We start from the raw sequence: 24,232 nt of genomic DNA on the forward strand, positions 1-24,232 counted from the left end.
AAGGGGTTTTCCCTAATGTCATTCACAACAATGTTAGCTCTACAACAGAAACACTGCTAAAACACTTAAAGCCATACAAAGCCATACATGTTGAATAGCAGGAGTAAAAATATAAAAAAAAAAAAAGAAAAAAGAAAAAAAAAAGTGTGGTTATATCCAACCAATATTTCTTGAAGATAAATATTATAACAGGTGCAAGTGTAGACAGCTAGTGAGCATTTGTGCCTATGGAACAATAAATAGCATATTCAACTTCATGCTTTGAAAGCAGAAACTTTGGAAACTAAAACCAGAGGATGAAATCAAATGATTGTATACTTCAGCTGTATGCAGGAGAATATTGTTGCTGACTACCAGTGCATGAGTTATGTGGAGCAACCTTCAATGAAAACTCACTCACTTTTGGTAATTGCTGTCATGGGAAAGGCAAAGACAGAAACCTGATATAACAGAACTGTAGGAAAAAGGATGCTCTGATTGGGTTATTCATTTTTTTCTGTGTGACACACTGATGCTGGGTAGCTGGGGGATGCAGAAGGAAACTAGCGTGCCAGCCACATGTGGGTGTTTGATTATTTGCAGTGATGACTGTAATTGCATTTTATTTGGGCTGAGTGATGTTCATTTCCTTCACAGCGCTGTTGGAAGGACAGTTTCTTCCTTGTATAGTGAGATATTTTTTTCTGATGCTAATAATAAAGGAATTATTACTCATGACTATGATTACTAGTTTAATTCTTCCACTGTGATGCAGGTTGATAACTCCATGCAAAAGTAGCCCATTAATCCAAAATGGCTTGGAAAATGGCCCAAATCTGAGATTCGTCTCAGGGAGTCAGCAATTTATTCCTTGATGAAAGAGAAATGTTGTCATCCAAAATAAAGATGAACTCTTTGTGAAAGTAAATGAATCACTTCTCTAACACTTTTCCAACTTTCTTTGGTAAAAGATTTTTGTTTTCTACAGCACTCGTGTGTTGGTAATTATTGTACACATTCCACATAAGACATAAGATTAATATACATACAAAATACATAAGATTAATATATAAATTAGAATTTTGCAAAAATTTCTGTAGTTCCCTGGAATGAGAAATCTCCTAGCCCAAGTAGCCCATTTTCTTCAGTGATACAAGTTGTGCTAAATCAAGGCTCTTGACTTTAGAGATAAAAGCTGTTATATATATTTCTTAAGAATTTATTCAAAGAATTTCAGCTTTTGTCTGTGGGTTATTAAAGTTCACAGACATCTGAAACAGAGAATGTGAGAATGCAGTTAATTAATACAGTGTTCAACCGGCATCCTGTACAAATACTAGATTAATCTCTCACTTAAGAATAATTACAGCACATAATTTAGACCTTAGGAGAGCTGTGGCTTTCACCACAGGTATGCAATATAGAAACCTCTCTCAGTACCTTTACTCTCTTGCCAGTGTTTTATTTGCTTATTGTGATTTCACAACAATGTTATTTCTATAGTTATTGCTATTGTTACCATAATTATAATTACATTGATTATTATGCCTAGGGAATTTAAATCTGAATTATTGACCTTAAAGCTTCTGATTAATTATTGCTAACACTGTCAAAGTGGAACCAGCTTAACAAATTGGTGATTCAGCTGCAATAGTTTCCTGCAGGATGAAATAGTCTTCTTGTACTACAGGCCATGAAATGGAGTAAACCATGACATGGCTTATTCCAGCTTTCAGTGACATGAGAAATACGGTCTTCAGAGATTTATCCCTTAAGGGTGTGTTTGAATGAACATCATAATTCCTCTTTTACTTAGGGCTTACCTTCTGTAACGTATTTTCTTTGGTAAGAGTTGGAGAAATGAGATTTTTTTGGATGAAATGTTTTAGTCAGAAGACTTTTAATAAACATTGTTTTGACTGAGAAATATTTAACATCTTCCTCACTGCTATGGAATTGGCAATTATTGCAAAAAGAGGCATGGTGATCTTCTACGTGTTACAATTACATGGTTGACAATATGCATGTTAATGTAATAACTCTTTCAAAACCACTTATTTAAGGGTGGGTAAATATTTGTCTGGGGCGATTTCCCTCTATCTGTTTGGAGGAAACCTAGATTAAATGCTTGGACTAGATCTCTGACTTTACCCCTACCCCAGCTGATCACAATATGTGCAGTTGAATTGATAGACATTTTCAGACCCAATATTTAGGGCTTTGAATCATTAAAATGACTGAATACCTGAGGTTAGATTCAAATTTGAAATGGAAATGAAAGCAGAAACTTTAGCAGTTTAATACAAAATTAGATTCTTTTAATTCAATGATACAGCGTGTTTCTACCCTAAGCTGGCAGAGTAACAAAGACATGAATAAAATTTTAAAAAATAGATCTTTGAATAATTGTCACCCACCATAAATGGGTTAAGGTAGGAACTATTGTGAAAAATTACTTGTATCCTCCTAGCATGGGATGAATTTTTTGTTCTCTTAATATGGACTCTATGACTGGATCATGCCTTTCTTTAATCTATTTCTAGTTTGAAATGATAACTCTTATGCTCCAGGATCTTCAGGCATTTTGCCATTACTGGACCTGAACAAGAGGTGGTGGTTGTTCTTGTATGCATTTCTTTGTGTATTGAGCTGAAGATCCATTTCTGTTTCCTATTACTTTATAATTTACTTTCTGTACAGTCATCCATATACTCTACCTGTAAATAAAGGTCTCAAAACCTTATCATTTTTATTAACTTTCTGACTCTAACTTCCACAAAAAAAAAGCACAACTTTTTTTTTGTTGTTGTTGTTTCTAACAGTTTGTTTATGTCACTGCCAGTTACTATAATCCTCCAGATGTTTAATTTTCTTTCAACTTACCAAAGAAAAGTGAATATTCAAGGCCTTTCTTTACTCTGTTCCTGAGGTGCCTGAACACCTTCTCCTTTTCTATTTTGGCTCCAAGCTCCTTTGTTTACCTACTTCCTTTCAAATGAAAGTCTTAACACCTTCTTTCCAGGTTGTCATTGGTTCAGAATATAGTAATTCATAAGAAAGAGCCATGCTGCCAAAGTTATCTAGCATACATATGTATATATAAATTTAATTATCTGAACTGTTGAAGTTGGAGGTTTCATTAAAGCAGCTAAGAAATTGGAGTTGAAAAGTTCTAAAAAAGTTGGTTTCTTATCTGTTTACTTGACTGATGAGTCTCTGGCAAACCAGCAATATCTGTGGCTTTTGAATACCCTTTTGAATACCCTTGCATGCTACACTGATGTCAGGAACAAGATGTCTGATTCTGAGCTTGTCTCAGCTGGAGTCAATTTCAGACTTCAGCTGTTTTAGCTTAAATTTTAACCCTCAACAAAACTTTACATTCATTTAAAATCTCAGAACTTTCTTCCCAGATTTAATTTAATTTGTTTTCTTCAACAAAGTATATGTTTGTGGGTGAAAGTCTGCTGTCTTGTGATGGATCCAGTGAACAGAGAATAAGGAATGGCATCTACCTGGAATGGGCTGCAGGAGAAGCAGAGCAACAGAGAACAGTGTCTCTCAGCAGATTTGTGGCAAAGGTAGGAACAGGATCTACTCTTGAATCTCACTCTCCTGGGACAAAAATGACCCTTCTGAAGTTGCTGATTGGAAATGTTCTACAGAAATTGCCTAGCATAAGTTATTTTAAAATTACTGCAAAATTTCCCAATCTTTTTATCAGAAATACTGCAGTACGAAGTTAGCTCAAAAGAATTTCTAATGCCAAAGAGAAGGATATCTACTGAAAAAAACCCCAGGAATGGTGAGAAACAGAACAAGGTGAAAGCTTTTGTTCATGCATTTAAATTAGTGCAGAGTGTTTTAAAAATATAACACCCCCCAAAAATTCAGAGTTTCAAGTGAAGACTGAAAAGTGTTCACTTAAAATGGAAACATATAAACCATTTTAACTCAGGCATGCAGCAACAGTGCTGAGTGACATTAATGTAATGATTTTTCTATTAATTCTGAAATTGCTGTGGGCAAATAAAAACTATTTGAGCTTGAAGCAGAATTCAGAATAACTTTTGCCTGCTACATCCTCTTGTCAAGATCAACAATTAGGAGATTCATAGCATGCTTGCTGATGAAATAAAGGTTTTCAGAGAAAGAAGCATATTTACTGGAAAAATAAAACATTTTCAAGATTATAAGCCCTTCCCTTCCCTTCCCTTCCCTTCCCTTCCCTTCCCTTCCCTTCCCTTCCCTTCCCTTCCCTTCCCTTCCCTTCCCTTCCCTTCCCTTCCCTTCCCTTCCCTTCCCTTCCCTTCCCTTCCCTTCCCTTCCCTTCCCTTCCCTTCCCTTCCCTTCCCTTCCCTTCCCTTCCCTTCCCTTCCCTTCCCTTCCCTTCCTGCAGTATTTTCCTCTTTTTGTTCATTGGCTAAAATGTTAACTAAAAGTCAGTACATTCATAGCCCCTGAAGCTATGATTTTTTCCACTTTCCACTTAAATGATTCACTGATTTACTGCAGAATCAGTATGTGTTTGCAGTTCCAAATTGGTATTCAGTCCATTTGGCAGATTTCATAGAAGAGCCATTTAAAAGTAATTTTTATAGATAGATAGAATGACTTGATATATTCCACAGTTTATTGGTTTTGAGATACTGCCGGCATTCATTACACTGCTGACGAATGGGGAAGATGTAGTAGCTGGTTTTTTTGGTGAATTTTTCACTCTTTATCCTTTTTCTCCTAGTCCTGTCAACTGTATGACTTCTAGCCAACTGTTTGTTTCTTGCCAGCAGTGCTAAAGATTTTCTGTTAGAGTTTCTTTTTAATGAATATGATCTGGTTATCACTTTGGTGTTTATGCCTGTTCTTCTGTTACACCTCCTAGCACTTCCCTGAAAAACAGTGGAAGCTTTTTTTTTTTTTTTTCCCCCATGTCTAAACTATCTCTTTTTAATCTGTTTTTGGTTTTCCAGTTTTCTCTGTCAGTTTTACAGCTTCTGTAGTTTTCCAAAACCCAACAATTCTTTATACTGCTCATCAAAATCCACCTTGATACCATTACTCTCAAAATCATGGTATGGACAAAAGGCATCAAACCTTGTTTATGGAGTCAAGATGTTATAATCAAATGGTTGAAATGTATTATCAAAATAGAACAATGAGTTTTCCTGAGTCCAGCTGCAATGATAGCCCTAATTAACCTAGAAAGGTCTCATTAGTAATACAGTGCAAAATGTTATTCCAGAACTTCTGAGCATCAACACCTTTTCTTTGGCTGACGGCAAAGCTGATCTTCCAGTGTTGCTCCGATGATGTCTGAAAGCTGGTATTTCTGACTTTCCTGGGAAGACCAGAAGGGATGTTTCACAACAAGCTGACAGTGTACTGGCATCTTCACAGGGTAAGTATGATACTCATGTCGTCTTGTTTGCCCTTCTCTTCTGTATCTAACTTGCTTCTCTGATTTTTTTTTGCTTTTTTTTTTTTTTTCCTTAAGAGTGGCACCACAAATGCTTTTTGATCACTGTTTCCCTGTTAATGTACTTTCTTCCATTCTCCTCCTTGTCTCTGAAACCAACTCTCTGTACAGTTGTACCAGGCTGCCCTCCTGCTGTGACTGTGGTGTGACCCCTGTGATTTGTGTTTGCAGTCTGAGCCCTCCTGTCACCAGGTGTGTCTGTGCTCTGCCCCTGCACGTTGTGTTCTGCATGGGCCCAGTCACGGGTTCCTATTGCTGTCAGTCAAACCAAAAATAATCCGAATTTAAGCAAGTTATTTGGCTGATAAAATTGTTATTGCAGCTAAACTAAAGGTTCTCAGGCCAGGATCAGCCCAAACAAGTTCTGAGACCTTGAGGCATCAGGTAACTACAGAGCATAGACAACATAACATAACAGACCCTTATTAGAAATGGCAAAGTTGTATTTGCCAGGCTGTAAAGTTAAGTCTGATGACCAGTATGTGCTATATTCTGCTGTTTTAAGACAAATCTTTGAAAACAAATGTTTTGGTAAAAAAACCCCCAAGTTTCCCAGTTTCTCCTGTTCACATTTTCTTGTTTCATCAATGAAATTTAAACAGTGCAATTGAAGAGTCTGAAGTATCATTCTTTCTTTCTCCTCTTAACAAAGTATTTTAAAATTCTGTATTCATTTGTATGTACAGATAATTCTAAATATTTTTTTCATTTCTATTAAAATATTAGTCAAATATTAGTATTATTTTCTCTACCATAACTTCATCTCTACTACCAGTTTGTTTAATTTTAAAAGTAAAATAGAGCTCAGGCTTTATTTCAGCTTGCATACTTATGTCAGTGCAGAAGTCTGAAATACAATGTTTTTTCATTGCATTTAAAGTGAACAAGGATTCTGCTTTTTCTTTAAATATTAACAACACACCATGTTATCTTCATTTCTCTCATTAAGTTTGGTAGAAATGCATGCTATTGCAAGTACTAAAGGTGACTTTTCAGACTGGTTCCATCTTTGTATTTTCTACAAAGAGCTTGCTGATTGTCCACCCTAAAAACAATAGAACACATTAATATTTATTCAGTGTTTACTTAAGCAGTGGCAGCTGGCCCAGGAGATTCCTATGACTAACACTATTATTAACAATAATTCAACATCTCAGGAAGGATTTGCTGCTCTATGAGAAAGTGGTAAGAAAACTAGCCTTTAAAATCAGACATAGCATGAATGGGTTGCATTGGTTTAGGAGACCCAATGTATCTGGTGCTGCCACTGGAAAGTCTGAGCAGAAGACTGTGAGGAGTCCTTGTTGCTGTGGCTACCATCTCCTGGGATGACAGAAACTGCCTAAATTTCTCCCAAATGGGAACATTCTGTTTCCCAAAAATGGATAATGTACTTTTGTGCAGAGCCTTTCCTTGTAACCAGGATATAACTGCAAAAAAACTACGGACCAGCTGGATTTCAAGAATCCCTTCAGTTTAATGAAGAAAAGTAAGATCAGTAAAGTGAAAAGTTACAGAAAATTCCATGCATGTGCTCAGCCTTTTGGTAACTTAAATGATTTGCAGGATTACTTATGCGTAGTTTAACTGCGCCTGAGTGCCTCTGAGAGTGTATGAGGAGAAGCAGCAGAGGACAGAGCAAGGGGCACTGCTGTTACTGCAAGGTGGCCTCTGTGGGGGGAGCCCAAGGCTGTCTTGTGCCTCCAGGCCAGCTCCAAGAGCCCCATCACAGCCCCATCTCCCTGCCCCTAAAATATGTTGCAGCTCAAATCCCCATTCAGGAATTACCACATGGTGTAAATGAAGATCATCCTCAGAGTCTTTCTTGAATCCATCCAGCAGTGCCCACGATAGCAAATTAAATAGGCATCCAACTGCTCTTGGCTTGAATGCTGGCTGGCATTGAATGACTTCAATCAATTAATGCTACTAATTAATCTTTCTAACTCTGCAAACTGGGGTGATTGACTGGCAGTTGTTTGTGACCCCTCACAAACCTTTCCTGGGAAGGTTTGAGTGTGAATTTGCACAGTCCAAACTGTATCAGACACCGTAAAAATAATTAAGACAGATATGTCTCAGCTGTAGCATCTGAAGAGGTTTCTTGCCCCCTTTTCCTTATGCATGTAGAATGAATTTTATACTACATAATTTTATTTCTTCTGTTTTATAGAAGTAATTTAAAGGCTGCACTGGCACTCCTGTTTAATTCCTTTCCAACATTACTCTGTATTTGCTTGACTGCTCCTGGTAAAGGTCCAGAGTCCATGAATTTTCCAGATCTTTTGAATTTGAGCATGAGGTTTCATGAGCTCGCTCTCAGTTTTGAGCACTGTGGCACTTTTGATTCTTCTAGTCTTCTCTGCTGAGCAGCAGTGTAAATTTTTTGGGTGTAAAATATCAGTCTCAAGGTAGCAGCCCACAGAAAGGTATAATTTGGCTGACAACCTTCATATTGTTTTTTCTTGACAGGATTAATCTTGCATCTCCCATATTTGTTCCACATAAATTGCACATTACTGACTTCTTGGGGTGTCTTAGGAAAAGCCTGCTTATGTTGTTGAAAGCATTTGTGTTGACAATTCTTCATCTGTGCTAATTGCAATCAAACAAGAAGGGTGATAGAAATTGAGTTTCTCATTATCTGGGAGGTATTTATGTTACAGTATGGAATGGAAATCAGTTCTGCCTAAAAAAGTATAAATGTAAAAAAGTGAATATCTTGGTTTGAAAAGACAGGTATCTGCTAGGGAGAGGCAGGCCTCTCTAGGAATGGGGAATTCCAATCCTTCCCTCCGTGTTATTATAATTTGGAAGATTAAAAAAAAACCCCAAAACTTTTCAGTCAGAGCTATGAGGAAAGGAATAACAGTCCTTTACTAGTAAATATAACAGGACAGACAAACAACAACAGCAATTATAATAACAGTAAAACAGAGCCAAGAACCCCGAGGGGCTTTGTCTCACCAGCCCCAGGCAGTCTGATCTCTTGGGACCCCGAGAGCATCAAACCGAAACGGTGGAAACTCCAGGGCTGGTGGCTGGAAGTGGTGGATTGTCCCCAGCAGACAGGGGGTGTCCCAGCGAAGTGAGCAGTGCTGGAGGAGCTGCAGCGGCTGGACCCGGGCTGACCCAAAATCCAGCAGGGCAGGCGAAAAAAACCTCTGAATTCCTGGGTGCTCCAACAGATGATAGAATTCTCAGGACCGAACCCCTCCGTTAACCGTGGAATCCGTGCAGCTACCCGTCGCTCAACCGTCCTCCTCCCGGAAAACCGAGAGCCGAAATAAGAACCCCCACCCTCAGCTCACGGGAGCCTTTTTCCTTCCCCACAACTAAGTGATCAACTTCATTTGTCCAGGTTGAACACCCTTTAACTATTAGTATTTAGTCTCCTAGTAACTTATGAGGGGGAAAAAATTCCACAGGAAAACTTAACCCCCAACAGTGAAATATTTTTTAATAATTGTGGTTATAGTCAGTAAGCATCTGAGCTAAAAGCAAAGAGTCTTTGCTTTTCTTCCCCCCTCTTGGCTTTTCTTTTGGTGATAGTTGAATCTCTCCCAGCTATATGGATGTCAATGGTCCTGCAACTGCATTCAATGAAGCACAATGTTTTCAAGCCTTTGTTAAACCTTGGAGAGAAAATTGCATCTATCTGTATTTGGTGGAAAGATGTTTAGATAATACATGGGAGCTGAATATTTTCTTGGCTGGCTTTAAAGCAGTACCCTGTTACCATTACTGTTACAATCACCAATATAAGAGCAAGCACTGTATACTTGGTCTCCATAATCTAATCCTGTTTAATGAGTAACATTTATATTCTGATTTAACTGTTATGTAAGTTCCAAGTGGAATGTTCTATATTGAAGTCTCTTGAAGTAAGAATGTAGATAAAAGACATCTACTTAGGCTTATGTCTGCTTTTTTGTTAAAGTTAGACCAATCTGTTTTATTCTGTCCATGAGAGGGGCCAATGATAAAAGTGTCACCATAGGACGCAACACTCTTCTCTAAATGTCCAATTATATGAAAACTTGCTCTCAAGAGAGTTTGTCACTGTCTTTGAAAATGTAGCAACATTTACTTGCTTTCTTATATGGAAGAATTGAAAAAGAGGTTAAGGCAGGATTTTGAAACTTGAAAAATGACTCAAACTCAGAGATTTGTAATCACTTTTGGTGCAAAGTTGAGTGAAGCTCACAAACTCTGTGCAATTTCACATTCTTATTTTGCCTCTACATATCTTATTTTCTCATGCTTAACTAAGCTTCATGGGGCAGAAAAATATATACAAGTATGTACTTCAGTTTTTTCCTGGTTCTTTGTTAAATGAGGAAAGCTCTGACTAGCCTTAATGGTTCTACTGCTTATCTGGTGTAACTTTATCATTGCTCCTTTTACATCTCCTCTGTAATCTAAACAATACAAACCTTTTTTATTTTATGCAACACAGAAATCCTGCCAGACTAATTTTCTCCATTAGAAATGGGCTGAATATCGGAAGAACTCTTTTTCTCTTTGAATATCTAACTTTATACTTAGTAATAACTTCAAAGGTCAGACACTCTCCTGGTACTGCAAAATGCTATTATGTAAAAAAGATCAAGATTATATACCATCACTTTTTTGATAACACATGTATAGTGTCACTTCTTGAATCTGTACCAAGCAACCCCAGATTTCATGATTTTAACAGAGAAATCAAGATATGCAGGGAGTTGGCTAGAGTAGTAAAATAAGCTATGTACAATACAGTAACAGGAAATTCATAAAGGTGAAATCTAAACTATTTTAAAGGTCAGTAAAGTCTTTCTATTTTAGCCTTATGAAACTTACAATTAAATAATATGCCAAAGCTGACAGAAACCTATGCAGCTAAAATTTTAAACAGCTTATTTTCCAAGGACACACAGTGGGACAAATTGCTTAACCGAGATAAGGAAGGCATTAAATAAATCAGTTATCTAGTGGAAATGGAATTTAAGAACACAAGTTCAGAAAAATACTGCAAAAAATTACCTGGTGCTGGCTAATTTGTCAATGCTGCGAGCTTTGTGCAATTTCCAGGACAACTGCAGATGTGTTCTTGGACTTGTTGGACCTGTAGAGTCTCCTCAGTGGGATTTCTTCAGACTGAGCTAACTGGTTTGGCACCTTTCTTTGCCTGATTCTTTCAACCTGGCAGGTAAGGTCATAAGGCCAGAGAGTCTCTGGATTATTTCTGCTTTCTCTCTGATATCTTCCAAGGGAAAACATTCTTTATCTGTGTGAGAACGTGGCAGCTCAACTTGCTGATGTATCCTCTGGCTTGAGTGTTTAGTTTTGCAAATGAACAATGAGGTGAGCAGACCATACAAGAAACTTTAGCAGAAGCTGGCTTTTGACATTTCCCATGGGCATGGCTTGATGGTATGGAGCACTGGCATCCTGAATCCCTAACTGCCTCTGATCCTGAAGTTGTCCTTGTACTGTTTAAGAATACAGTACAAGGGCAACTTCAGTATCTGTCCTGCCTCATGGCTGGGCATGATGCTTCTGGTGCTGCCTTCATGGAACACTGCCCTTGATGTGAGAAAAGCCAGAACAAAAAACTGGTGTTTACCAGTCTCCCCTTGTAGACTTGAATCACCGTGGTCAAATGTGCTAAAAAAAGGCAGCAGAGTGATCAAATAGGTAGATCATTTGATAAAGAGATGAGTGTATATTTCCTTGCTTACTGAAACCCTACTGCTTCTGTTGTCAGGTTTTTGGCTTCTCTTCAGGAGAATATTTATTTGAAGTTACAGCTGTTACATCTTTTATGATGCTTCTCATCCTGTTCCCACTGCTCTCTACCCCTTTGTATTTTCTTCCTCATGTGTCAATTAAATAATTGCTACAAGGTATTCAAGAATTTAATTAATTTGTAAATATTTTTCTAATTATTCTGTCATGTTACAACACTTTTGACTAAGAGAGAACATAATGTAGACACATTGGAATTTGAAGAAATTATTTCAGAAGAAATAGAAATTCTTTATCCTACAAAAGAATTTTTTAATGAAAGGGAAAATATGTATTAATTCTGATACTTTCTTTTTCTTTTGCCATTCTTTTCCTATACTGCTCTCTCATCACTTTCATGGCTGTTATTGTCAGTTCACCCACTTGTACTGACACTTTACCTCTAACAGGAAGCCCATTTGTCTACCTTAATTAATTCACCTATGGAATGATACAGAAGATGTTTTTATTTGCCCATCTGGTCTTCTCTCACATAGTTCTGCAGGCTATGGAGAAGCTGGCAGCATGGAGTTCATCATGTGATCCTTTTCCTAGCATATCTGTCCAGTTACTTGTGAGGCACATTTATTACACTCGCTGTCAAGCAGCAGCAGTAAAGTTCATCCTTCAGAGGATGCAAGTTCTGATCCTGTTGCTTTTTGTCTCCTGCCAAAACATATCACTGCAGTTTTGAATCACAAATGCCTTCAGTTCTGTAGGCTAATCATCCTAATTTGCATGCAGGGATGGCAAGGTACAAGGAAAGGGAGTCAGCTTCTTGCAGAAGCAGCTTGCTTTTAACAACACAGCACGCTTCCCTGTCACTCCTCCTGTTCAAAATGGGTCAAAAGCTGCATTAATGTGCACCACGACAAATCATTTGGATCTAAATGGAGTCAATCAGGTGGTGCAGAATTTGAGTCAGTGCTCTTGTATGAATTCTCCCACTCTATGGAAAACAGACCTGGGCAGAAACTAAGATTTACTGTCATTAATGTCAGGGCTTGTTTTGAAAGTTTGGCTCAGATATTACATTTATAAATCTTAAATCACAAAAATAAAAAGTATCAGCTTTTTCTTATGTGTATTTTAAAGAAATTAAATAACCACATTATTTTATGCTGTTCCTAATGCTAACTTAATTAAGTTTAAAAGAATTAAATGAGCTTAACCAGTCCCTCTGGAGGCTGAAAACCCGATTGTTTAAGCATAGAAATATTCCTGAAAATAGACACGGCAGGATATTTGAGGATTCACTTAGACAAAAATTACAGAGGGATAAACATGACATCCCTTTTCCCTCAATGAAGATGTCAGACGTTAAAAACATTTTTTAAAGCGATTTTGCTACTTTTTTTTTTTTTTTTTTGTGCAAACACTATTGAGTTTTGAGTGGTTGCTGGCTCAGTAGCACTGATGGGCAAAGTAAACAGTCTCTATTTCCCCTATGAAGTGAGCATGAAAGTGGACAGTCACAATAATATTGGTGGCCCAGCATTCAAACAAATTATGAGTTCTTAATTTCACTTTCTTATTTTCCAGTTCCATGCAGTAGATTTCAAAATATAGATTCAGTCAAACTGAATTGAAAGACCTCTCAAACAAACAAAAAGGGAGGATACAAAAAAAATAAGCAGTGTTTATAGAAAGCTTATTCAAGGCATTGTGTTAAAAAAGAGGTGTGTCTTAAGAGACAAGAAACTGATGAGAACAGAAATATTGCAGGTAAACTGTATGAGAAAAAGATTTCTATTGTCAGTTTGCAAAACTATGCATCACAGAAAAGGAATATTCAAAGTAGCTTAACATAATGCTTTGGTTTTCATCTAGCGAGGAACATACCTGGAAGAAAGACATTAAATTCAACATGACAATAAGGACACCAGCGCTGTTCCCAGTTCTGCATGTCCGCCAAGATGCAACAATAACTACATTCTGCTCTCAACTTAATGCTAAACCCGAATTTAAACCAGGGGAACTTTTCTAATATGTAAATATAATATACAGTTATTGAAAAGTGTTTTTAGTGTAGCGCTGTTTTCCTTGCAGTTCTTGACAGGATTTGCACTTATAGCAGTGTTTTACAGTTATCTTTCCACTTTTAGAACATTAAGGGTTGGAAGGAACTTTAAAGATCATCTAGACCCCACCCCCACTGCAATTGGCAGGGACACCTCCCAGTAGACCAGGTTGCTCAGGGCATTATCCAACCTTACCTTGAACGCTGGCAGGATCAGGGACTCCATGACTTCTCTGGGCAAACTGTTCCTGTGTCTAAGCACCCTCACTGTAAAGAATTTCTTCCTAATATCTAACTTAAATTTCCTCTCTTTCAGTTTAAAGCCATTACTCCTTGTCTTATCACTACTGTTCCTGACAGAGTCCTACTCTGGCTTCCCTGTAGTCTCCTTCAGATACTACTAAGCAACTAAGGGAAGGTTGCTATGACATCTCCATGCAACTCTCTCTTCTTCAGGTTGAACAGCCCCGATTTTATCAGCCTGTCTTTGCAGAGGAGGTGCTGCAGTCCTCTTACTGATTTTGTGGCCCTCCTGCTGACTTGCTCCAACAGTTCCACATTCTTAGGTTGGGGGCCCCAGAGCTGCATGCAGCACTCCAGGTTGGGTCCCACAAGAGCAGAGTTGAAGGGCAGAATTACCTCCTGTGACCTGCTGGCCATGCTCCTGTTGATGCAACCCAGTATTTCATTGGCTTTCTGGGCTGTGAGCTTAGCTCATGTTGAGGTTTTCATCAAGCATCACATCCAAATCTTTTTCCGCAGGGCTGCTCTCAACCACTTCCCACCCAGCCTCTAGGTGTGTTGGGACTGCCACAACCCAGGTGCAGGACCTTTCACTTTACTTTGTTGAATCTCATAAGGTTTGCAGAGTTCCACCTCTCAAGTGTGGCAAAGTCCCTGTGAATGTCATCCCTTACCTCCAGTGTGTCAACTGCACCACACAGGTGTTTTTTTTCCACCCCCTCCCTTTTTTTTTTTTTTTTTTTTTTTTTTTTTTTTTTTTTTTTTTTTCTTTTCTCTATCACTGTGAACCAACCCTACCCCAAAACATTTTGGCATTGCTTTTGAAAGTAGGTGGAAAATTGTCCCTCCTCTGATCTCCAAAATTAGATTTTCCTCATTCTTCAAGTGCATAATCAGGAATATTTATGCAAAGCAAATATTCAGTGTTCAAGAACAAGCTAATTGGATTCTTTCATAATTGGTGGTTTATTGCCCATTTGTATTCAAAACTGTTCCCACTGAACTCCCTGAGCTGTGAAAAGCAGACACAGTGCTTTTATATTGCAAGCTTTTCTTAGCTGTCAAGCCTAACTAAAGAATCCCTCACTTTTATTAAGTAAAGACCTCTGCAATTTCGTCAGCTATGAGGAACAGGCTTTTACAGGCTAATGCTTGAATTGGTGCTGTGTAAGTACTCTTGTCCCCAGTCAGAGAGGGTGCAAGAGCCTCCCAGGCTCTAGGTCCATCCTTCCCACCTGGCAATCCCATTGTAGAATGGGATTCCCTCACTGCATCTTCCTCCAGACTTCTCTTTTCAAATTCCTTAGGCTGTATTTCAAGAGCAGGGGTAGAGCAAATTATTTGTTTCTGCTTTCAAGAATTGCATGTGTATCAGAGTATTATAAAAATATTGTTCTATTTCTGTTTATAGATTAACCACACTTTGGTCTTCAGCAGAATTCCCTGTCAATGGTACTGAAGAAGAAGAGAAACAACCATCAGCAATTCGTATAGTTATTCTGTTGGATATATTAATGTTTACAGATGAGCAGATACAGATTACTTTTGCCACAACAGCTAATCTGTGTTGCCAGGTAATTTGGCTGTGGATATTTCCCAAATATAATACATGTAAGTGTGAAGAGAAAAAAAATTATGCTCATAAATTTAATTTTTCTTTATGAAGCTCACAGTGAAAACTACTGAAACCTGGAATCCAACTCTTGCCATTTAATGTATTCCATGTGTCTAGCAGAAGTCGATAGATCTCTAGATACAAAAAGAATTTAAGATTAAAACTAAGAGACTACTGCACCCAAAGGGTGCTTTCTCTCCCAGTTGCTCATCTCTGCACTTGAAATACCTTGGCGTTATGCTACCTTTATGAATTAATCTTCACAAGCTGATAATATTTTGATGAATTCCAATTAGCTGCTGCATGGGCAGAGCTTGTTGTTTTGCAAAATACACTGGGTTTTTTGCATCTTTGTTAGATCTAGCTGTGTGGAAAGAGGAATTATCCAGACTACAGTTTACTTACTAGGAGAAGACATGTGGACAGCGTTTAATTACAGATCATGTGGAAAACACATCATTAAAGAGAAAATTCTTGTTAAGGGCCTTTGTTGCAAATAGAATTAAACCAAGGTGAGCCTAACTACCAAAGCGTTATTTATGCTTGCTGTACAAAGTCAAAATCTTGAGTAGCTATAATACATTTTTCAGATTCAATGGATTTTAATGGAGAGAGAATTGTCTTCTAAGATGTGTTATATAAATAAATCAAACACTTCAGAAACCAGGACCTGTGTTTTCATCAATGATGAAAAGAGACAGTGTTGATCCCATGTAGTTATGGTTATTTCGTGTTTGGCAACAATTTCCATCAATATTATCCACAAGTCCTGACTCTTCTTTAAAACCTTAGTTCTGTAGACCTTTGTGTGGGTCTCTGTTAGGCTGTTACTCCTTATTCCCTTCTACAGAAATATCCATTTGCCTTGTTTATGTGTGCCACAAATTCAGCTTATATTGACCATCTCCAGATAGAACAAGACCATCATTTGGTGAAGACGTGGAGAAGCAGCAGGGTAGAGGATTCCATGAATCTGATCTCCACAGTGTAGAGGTTTATTAGAAGTTCTTTGTCTGACTATAATTGGTTTGAATATGGTCATCATGTAATTTTCCACAGAATCTCTATTGTGTTGTATGTTTTAGTTTAGTTCGCTGAACACTGTTGGGTCTGATTTCTGGCCTCAGTACCTCAAAAACTGAAACACGTCCCGCCCCCCCCCCCCCCAGTGGTAATGAAAGACATTTTCCTGATCAAAGCATAATCTTTCTGCCTTCTGGGTGTTGCAGACTCATGTATTCATAGCAGCATGATGCTGCTATGGATCACAAGAAGACAAGGACAGCAGCAATTTACGAAAGAAATTTTATATGTTAACATACATAACATCAGAGGATTTTACTTGGTGTTAAAAATCTCATGGCCCTATAATTTATTCAAGAACCAAACTCAGCTTCAGGAATAAAGTGAGGATGAAAAGATACTGCAAAGCATCAGCTCTTTGGAAAGAAGACATAGGCTGCGCTAGAGTTTCAGAATATCAGCTCAAATAATTTTAACCAAAGAGTAAAACTGGCAATGCTACAGATGACACAGATGAAACTGGAGACTGTACTCAGGATCAGATGCAGTCCTCTAGTCTCTTCTTTATTGATGGAGTTCAGTTAGCATTTACCTGTAAGGGCCAGAAAAAGGATCAAAAAGTCTCACCTCAACATAGTTGGTGAAAAAGTGAAAGAAACTGATGCATCTTGCTGTTTAATCTTACAGTGGAAAGAAACTATGCAGTTCAGTAAGATGGGATTTTGAACTGCAGATAAAAGAAGGTCAAAAGACTGCCATCCTACAGTGATGAACAAGTATTTGGGCAAAGCAGAAAGACTACGTAAATTGTTTGGAAATACAGCAGTGTGCATGCTTGGTGGGAATTGAAAGCACTAATTAATCAGCACTTCTCCAGCATCTGATATCTCCCCTATAATTGCAGTAGATGGAGAAAGACAGAATGAAGAAAACTCTCAAATGTCAATCCTTTTGTCCATGGATGACTAAAGAATTATTGAGGTGGACCTTTTCAAATGAGAGATTGCAATGCATTGCAATATCTCTCTTAACAATCACTGATTGTTTTGATCTTTCTAAGAAAATTTACATTCCACACACGCAATAATGAGAATTGAACTGCACTGCTGATTGCAACAAGAACATGACTTACACCTTGACATAAAATAGTTAAATAAATTTCAGAAATTAAGAGACATAGTAGTTTTCTTCCTTTAAAATTTTGTAAAAGTAGCATCAGCCTGGGTTTAACAAAGTAGATAAGTATAGAAGAAAGAGCAAATCTCTGCAACACGAAGTGTGTGGAATGCTTGCCAGTACTGGGTTGTTTGTTGAAAGGATTTGAGGACTGACTGTGCTGTGATGTGTCAGGAGATATCAACATTGATTTAAGCTGTTCAGGACACAGAGGAGAGCTTTCAATTATCGCTAATGGGATGTGGAGCTCTTTCATTGTTCTCAGTCTCTATGTACCTTTCTTACATTACTTCAATATGAAAGTAATGAATGAGAATTTGAACATTTTCAGGTATAAAGGCCTCAGTGAAAGTCATCTATTTCTCAAGATTTTCTGAATCATGGGCAGGAAGCATGTTTTTATACAAGATTGACTTTTCTGTTGAAACTTTGTCCTTTTTGCTACTTTGTCAGTGTTTATTCTGCCTTGCAATCAGCACCTTCTGCTATGGGCTATCAGACTGCTGCACTTGTTTGTGCAAAAGCCCTTGCTTCCAAAGAGAAGCTAGTCTGTGTTTTACTTTGCTGAGAAATGAGAAATTTAATTGCTACAGGAGATGTGTTGACAAAGGCTGTCCTGCTGTGAAAGTGAAGGGTTCTGCTTTTTCCAAGTCAAAACTGCTGAATCTGAGGCTGGAGTAATTAGATGTTGCTCTTTCTAGTATTTCTACATCCTCTAATGAGTGCCCTTTCTGTCTTGTTCATCCACACCTCTGGTAAATATTAGCCTGAGTCTTAATTTTTGGATACACTGACTTGTGTCTGGTTCCGTCCCACACCGGGCGGGAGATGACCTCTGGCTAGCTCGAGTCAACCCAGGCAGAGAAGTTTCCAGTTCTTTTTGGCTTCTTGGCTTAGCAGCTGAACCCCAAACGTGTTGGGACAGCAACAGCAGCAGAAGAGAAAAGGCTGGCTCTCAGCTTAGCAGGTTAAAAGATGTTTATTAGCTCCAGAGTTGAGGAGCAGCGAGGCTCAGAGCTCCGAGCTGAGACGCTGAGGGAGAGATGCAGAGAGAGTTTTTTCCTCCCTCCTACCCCCTATAAGCGGGGGAGGGGTTCCAGGGGGGTACAACAAGGCAACAAATCAGGGGATTCAGGGGATAACAAGGTGTGCCCATCCCCAAGCCTTGGACCACTAAAATCCAAAGCTAAAGGAATTCCCCCCAGGGGGCCTATCACCTGAAGCCCTCTCCCTGAGATTTCACAACCTGGGAGGGCCCCTCAAAGTGATAGACAAGCTGCCCCAGAGAGGGGGGTGGGAGGACTGACACAAAACACCTTGTTATACAGACAACACAAAAAGGGTTACAACATTGGGGATACAGTGAAATGAACCATAACATAAACTTCTTATAAAAACCTAATAAAACAGTTCTGCACCACCACACTGACTCTCCTTTATTTGTTACTGCCATCCTTTCTCTGTAGCTATATAGGCTGATTTCACTGAAAGATTGATCTACTAGACAGTTTTCAATTTGCATTATAGATGTCTTTTACCAATAATTGTAAAAAGTAAGTATCTCTCAGTGTGACAGGAACAGAGAATTTCTGAATCTAAATCTAGAAAATACCTGTTTTGAAACTGGACTCTGGTAGTCATTTACAAATTAAACTTTAAAAATATTTAGGAATTTTATGTTTTTTCTTGAAATTCAGCTGTCTGAAAATGCATTGGACTCAGAAATACACTAACCCTGGTCTAGTTCAAGCTTGCCTTTGAAGTGTGCAAATAAAAACTGGCAGAACAGAAAAGTCGCAGTGCAATTACCCTGCACCACAGCACAGACAAACAGCTGGCATGATGCTGTTTGTTATATGTGAAGAGTGTGGTTGTGATCCCATGGAGCACAAATGTAAATTACCCCTATCCCTGAGAAATTACACTGAAAAAAGACAAAATGAGAAAATCATATGTAAACACATTTATAATAGGAGAATTATTTAAAATGTCATTGCGAGGGGAGAAACAAGAAATATCACTCATTCAAGAATTACACTGAATTTTAAAAATTTGCTTTTTATAATATTTACTTTGGAAGATGTTGTGCTATGTGTCTGTCTCATTCAGAAGTCCTACTTAGATATAATTGAAACAGTGATAAATCATAGCCACCTACAGTCTGGCTGCTTGGGAAAATCTGCACACACATTAGCAACTGAAAATTTTTCTTAGTGGCTCTAAAGAGCCACTCTTTACTTTTGAATGTGCAGTGTGTGATGAAAGACCTGCAAACAGAAACCTCCTCTCCTTCAGCAAAATGAAAAATAAAGTTAATTGATGATGCTATGCAGTCAGCAACTTAGCATATTTTATGGCTTAACATTGTGTGGATAATAAGTTTATATCAAAGAGGATTTTTTTTTTCAGAAACAACACAGATTAGGTGTTAAATACAGGCTATTAAATATCATTAAGAAGTCATGGCTTTTATTAAAATACATTTGAATGTGTAAGATACTTGTAGTTGTCCTGATTGAAGGGCTTGATTGCAACTCTAAAATGTAATTCAGCCCCAGAGAAACACAGGTATTATTTTTCCTTGTGAAAGTGAAAAAATCTTGACATTTGATAGCAGCATAATGTAAAAAGCTGCCTTAATAAAGGCTTCTATAGGGATATTTTGAAGTAGTATTGCCTTGACAGGATCATTCTCTGGATACAGTGTCTCTTGTCCAGTCTTAGCCATAAGGTCCAAGGTAATCTTTGGTGAAAAGCCTGCACAGCTCCTGCTTTAAGGAGCTATGTTCAGGTCAGGGGTGATTTGCTGTCTGTTAGGCAGACTCAGGTCTAAATTTTCAGTCTATGTGGAACAAATATCTTCCCTAAATGTTTAGACTGCACTTCAAAAAAATAAAATAAAAAAAAAATGAAGTTAGTATTAAGACTAAAGACTCGGGGGGAGGCAAGTAAAAGTCAGCAGAAGAATCACATATGACAAATAAGTAAGCAAAAGTGTGGAGCTAAGATTGAATCCCTAGATTGCCTTCTTGCTGGTCTGTCTCTTCATGCACTGCTGGAAAAAGAATCATGTCTATCTGCCCCATGCCAATTTATGATATCCTATGAATCTTCAGAAGTTTTGTTGAAAGAAATGCTAGCTAGGATGGCATAGAAACTAGCATTAATACTTAATTTAAAAAGGAAAGAAAAATATGATAATAATTCTGTGCAATTTTCCATTGAGTTAAAATTAGTGTGTGTTGTTACCGCTGAGGAGATTTACTTGACATTGAGTGCCTGAGGTTTTCATATCAATTAAAAGCTACTTATTTTTATGGATTTTATATTCTTACACATTCTTATGTACACATCCGTATACATATATACACCATTGCTGAAACAGACTTGAAAAGTCACCTTTTTAATAAGGTTTTCTGCAAAATTATCTCTCTTTTTAATTTTTATTTTTTTTTTAAATTATTTTTAATACTTTGCTAACAGGAAACTGCTAAGGAAATAATTGAGACACTACAGTGCCAGATGGCAGGGTTTGCAATTGTCGCTAAATTTTCATACCCAGAAAGATTTGGTTTATGTTGTGAAAGCTCTATGAAACACCTGTTTCAGTTTTTCGGGGTCATATGGTGCTCATATGAATGATGTCATCCCCTATGACAAAGAAATCGGCCAGCAGATTTCCCTGCATGTTGTAATTTCCTAATTTCTTATTTGGAATAGCCAAATAAGGATGATTTTAATCAGAATTCTCTACAATTACTCTATAAGAGAAGATAAAATGGAAAAAGTATTGAACAAAACACCTTATGATTAAAATAGTTGATGGATACTAACAATTTTTTTTGAGCTAGAATTAATCAAATGCACAAAATGAAAGGAACCAAAAAATGACCCTTCAGAGTTAACAGAGTTCTTAATTTTGCAATAGCAATGGGAATGATGCAGGGAGCAAAAAGCCTGAGGCATTTGTTGATATGACAAATAAGACCTAAATAATGCAGTGTTTTCTCAGCTGCAGATGCAGGTGTTTCCAGAAGCAATGCAATTGTTCATCCTTTTGGATGTACAATTCCCTTTGGTGACATATCTGAATAAAGATTCTTTTACTATGTGTTTATCCCTAATGACCCCAGGGCTTTCTATACATTTCCATATTCCAAATTTCCACCTCCCCCCACCTGCCCCTACCACCCAATATGCAATGATATTTAAAAATAGATGAAACCCCAGAAACCCCCTTTTTTTTCAGTTGTCTATTAAGGACACTCCTCCAAAAGCAAGAAGGTTTTGTTTAAATTTGACTTGTCTTGATTGTGGCTCTCTCTATCACCATGCTATAAAAAACAAGACTCACTTGTCTACGGATGTATGAATGAGATTTTAGTGCATGTGTGCATACACATGTACTTACACTGGGGAAGATTTGATAATGTTCATGGAAGTATCACTGGGGAAACATTTATTCCTGTCTGTACTCCTATTTTCAAACAGTATTCTCTTTTTCCTCTGTCACAGAGACATGCAGTATTGCTTTCTGGCTACTTTCCTAGCTCTTATTTTTTTCGCCTGCTCTTAAGAAAAGAAATTAAAATGAAGGAAATCCCTAACCAAACCATCCCCACAAGAGACTGAGGAAGCATTGTGTTGTCACAGTTGTACAGAAAACCTTGAAAGCTGGACTAAAGGTAGCAGAATGTTACCATTCATTTGGCAGTGCTGCTTGATGCCTGAAAATAATTGGTTTGACTAGTATAAATTGACCTATGCAGTTTGTTATCTACCAGCTTTGACACCAGCAAGGATACATTCAGCATCACAGTTCCTTTTTTCTGAGTTACTGGACGTGTAGGAAAGCAGGACCAGGTTGGTGATTTTTTTTTTTAACTAAAAATTTTTAGGTTAGTTCCTCCAGCACCTTGACTTGCAGGATTTTGAGAGTCCCTCTTCCTCAGCTTAAGAATTTCAGGTGAAAAGAGTCAGATGATGCACCAGGGCTGCAAAACCTGGAGGCCATACAAGTGAACACCCTGTGTGATAGTGTTTCAGAGGGAATGTAGGACTTCAGAACCACTAGAAGAGAAACAGCTGAATTAATTCCTCAGATAAATATTTCAAACATGCTGAAAGCGTTACAGGTGGTTGACTCTTTGAGATGCAATTAGAGTAGCACATAAGAATTTGTTAGCACATTTTCAGGGAACGAGAACATAATTGAAACACACTGTTCCAAAACGAGAACACTTTTCAGGTGAATTTTTTTGGAGTAAACTCTTTTCCAGGACTGAAAAGGAGCTTTGTGCTCTGTCGCGTGGGAGCTACATGACTTAAGGACATTTGGATTGTCTTTTTTTTACCCATCACAGTGGTAGAATAACAGAACAAATGGGGTTGAAAAGTTGTAGGCATCTGCCATAGGGACTACATGTCCCCAGGAAGCAGAGGTGCTTACTAGCATCTCCCCACCGTTGTAGCAGACACCTTTGGAAACACGCTCAATGTCATAATTTCCTAATAGGCTGCTCTGAATCCTGAAAGCTGAATATGTTATCTTCAAGGATGCTTTACTTCTGTACAAGTGCACTACTTCTCATCTTTTTTTTTTTTTTTTTTTTGAGGGTCTTTAACTGCTCTTTCTAAAGATGGTTCTCCACACAGACCGGCATTGTCCAAGAAGAACTAGCTTGCACAGAATTAGCATTTTGTAAGTATGGATGCAATGTGTTCTCTGTAACTATTTAGCATGAATACCATTGTTTGGATGGTGAGAAGAAATGTCTTAAAGGTGGGACAAAGATGGGACAAACTTCTAGAAAATGGCAGTCATCTACAAGCTGCTGGAAAAGATGATCCTGCTCTAAGCTCTTCTATTGGATTAGATTTCTCACTCAGAGTCTGAGCACTCAGCTCAGAAGAGTCAAACTCTATTCAAAACATTTTCTATGCATTTGGTAAGCTGAGAGTGCTCAATTGCTGCAAGGGAAATAGTTGGATTAGCTAGCAGAAGCTAAGGCAGAATTGGAATTTTTGGAGTATGTCTGTCTCCTCCACCCCCATTCCCACCAGTGAACTGAAAGATCTTTCCAGCCCTTTTCAGAAACATTGCAGTTCCACCTTGCAGATACACCCATGTATCTTTTGCAGTGTCAACTGCATCCAGCATGACACATTTATGACAGTTTAGGGCATGTTGTATTCCAGTATTTCAAGAAGAAGGTGTTCCCTCTACCTGTTATCTCTACCACTCCTCTGGCTTCTCTCCTTGTTCTGGCACAGCTGAAACACTAGGACTTCCCTTAAAAAAATCTGGATCAGTTTTAATCTAAATTTTTCACTATAGGCATCTGGCATAATACAAGTGAAATGTGATGGATAAGAAAGGTAAGGGATGTGTGAAAGAATGAGGTCCATGTGTTAGAGGCTGACTGAGCTTCTTAAATTAAAGATTTTCTAGTTCAGTGGGATTTCAATTTTTTCCATGGGGTCCAACATCTACAAATGTCACTGATGGGAGCTGCCATATCTCAGCCATTTGGAATCTCACATGATAGTACTCTCAAGTTTTTTAGTGATGCAACATTTTTTTCCTTGACACCTTCCTAGGGCCACTATCCTCTTTATTGTCCATACCCAACAAAAGAGCTTCAAACAAAGGCACCCTACTGCAGGTGTGAATATGCAGAAAATTCCAGAGTACTATCTACTGTGCTTCTTGGAGTGAAATCCTGTAAATGTCTTTTATTTATCCTTTAAGTTTTCTTTCTAACTAAGCATCTTTTTTGATTAAACAGTTTAATCAGTTCTTTTACTCCTGTCTGCTTTGGTGTGCTAAAGGCGTTTCCTTTTTTTTTTTTTTTTTTTTTTTTTTTTTTTAATCGAAATAGTTTAAATCTCTCAGGGGACTCCTTTTCCTTCCTTCCTTCCTTCCTTCCTT

The 24,232-nt window shown here is 38.0% G+C and overlaps 1 long non-coding RNA gene across 1 annotated transcript; it reads left to right on the forward strand.

Annotated features, from left to right (window-relative positions):
* The first annotated feature begins 3,419 nt into the window (after positions 1-3,419).
* LOC120761480 (uncharacterized) lies at positions 3,420-15,523 on the forward strand. The gene is made up of 4 exons (XR_005703667.2): positions 3,420-3,560; positions 5,222-5,377; positions 10,529-10,646; positions 14,899-15,523. It is a non-coding gene; the product is annotated as an uncharacterized LOC120761480 (long non-coding RNA).
* Positions 15,524-24,232: the final 8,709 nt, after the last annotated feature.

The sequence above is a fragment of the Hirundo rustica genome, chromosome 1 (assembly GCF_015227805.2).
Source record: "Hirundo rustica isolate bHirRus1 chromosome 1, bHirRus1.pri.v3, whole genome shotgun sequence".
Taxonomy (NCBI): domain Eukaryota; kingdom Metazoa; phylum Chordata; class Aves; order Passeriformes; family Hirundinidae; genus Hirundo; species Hirundo rustica.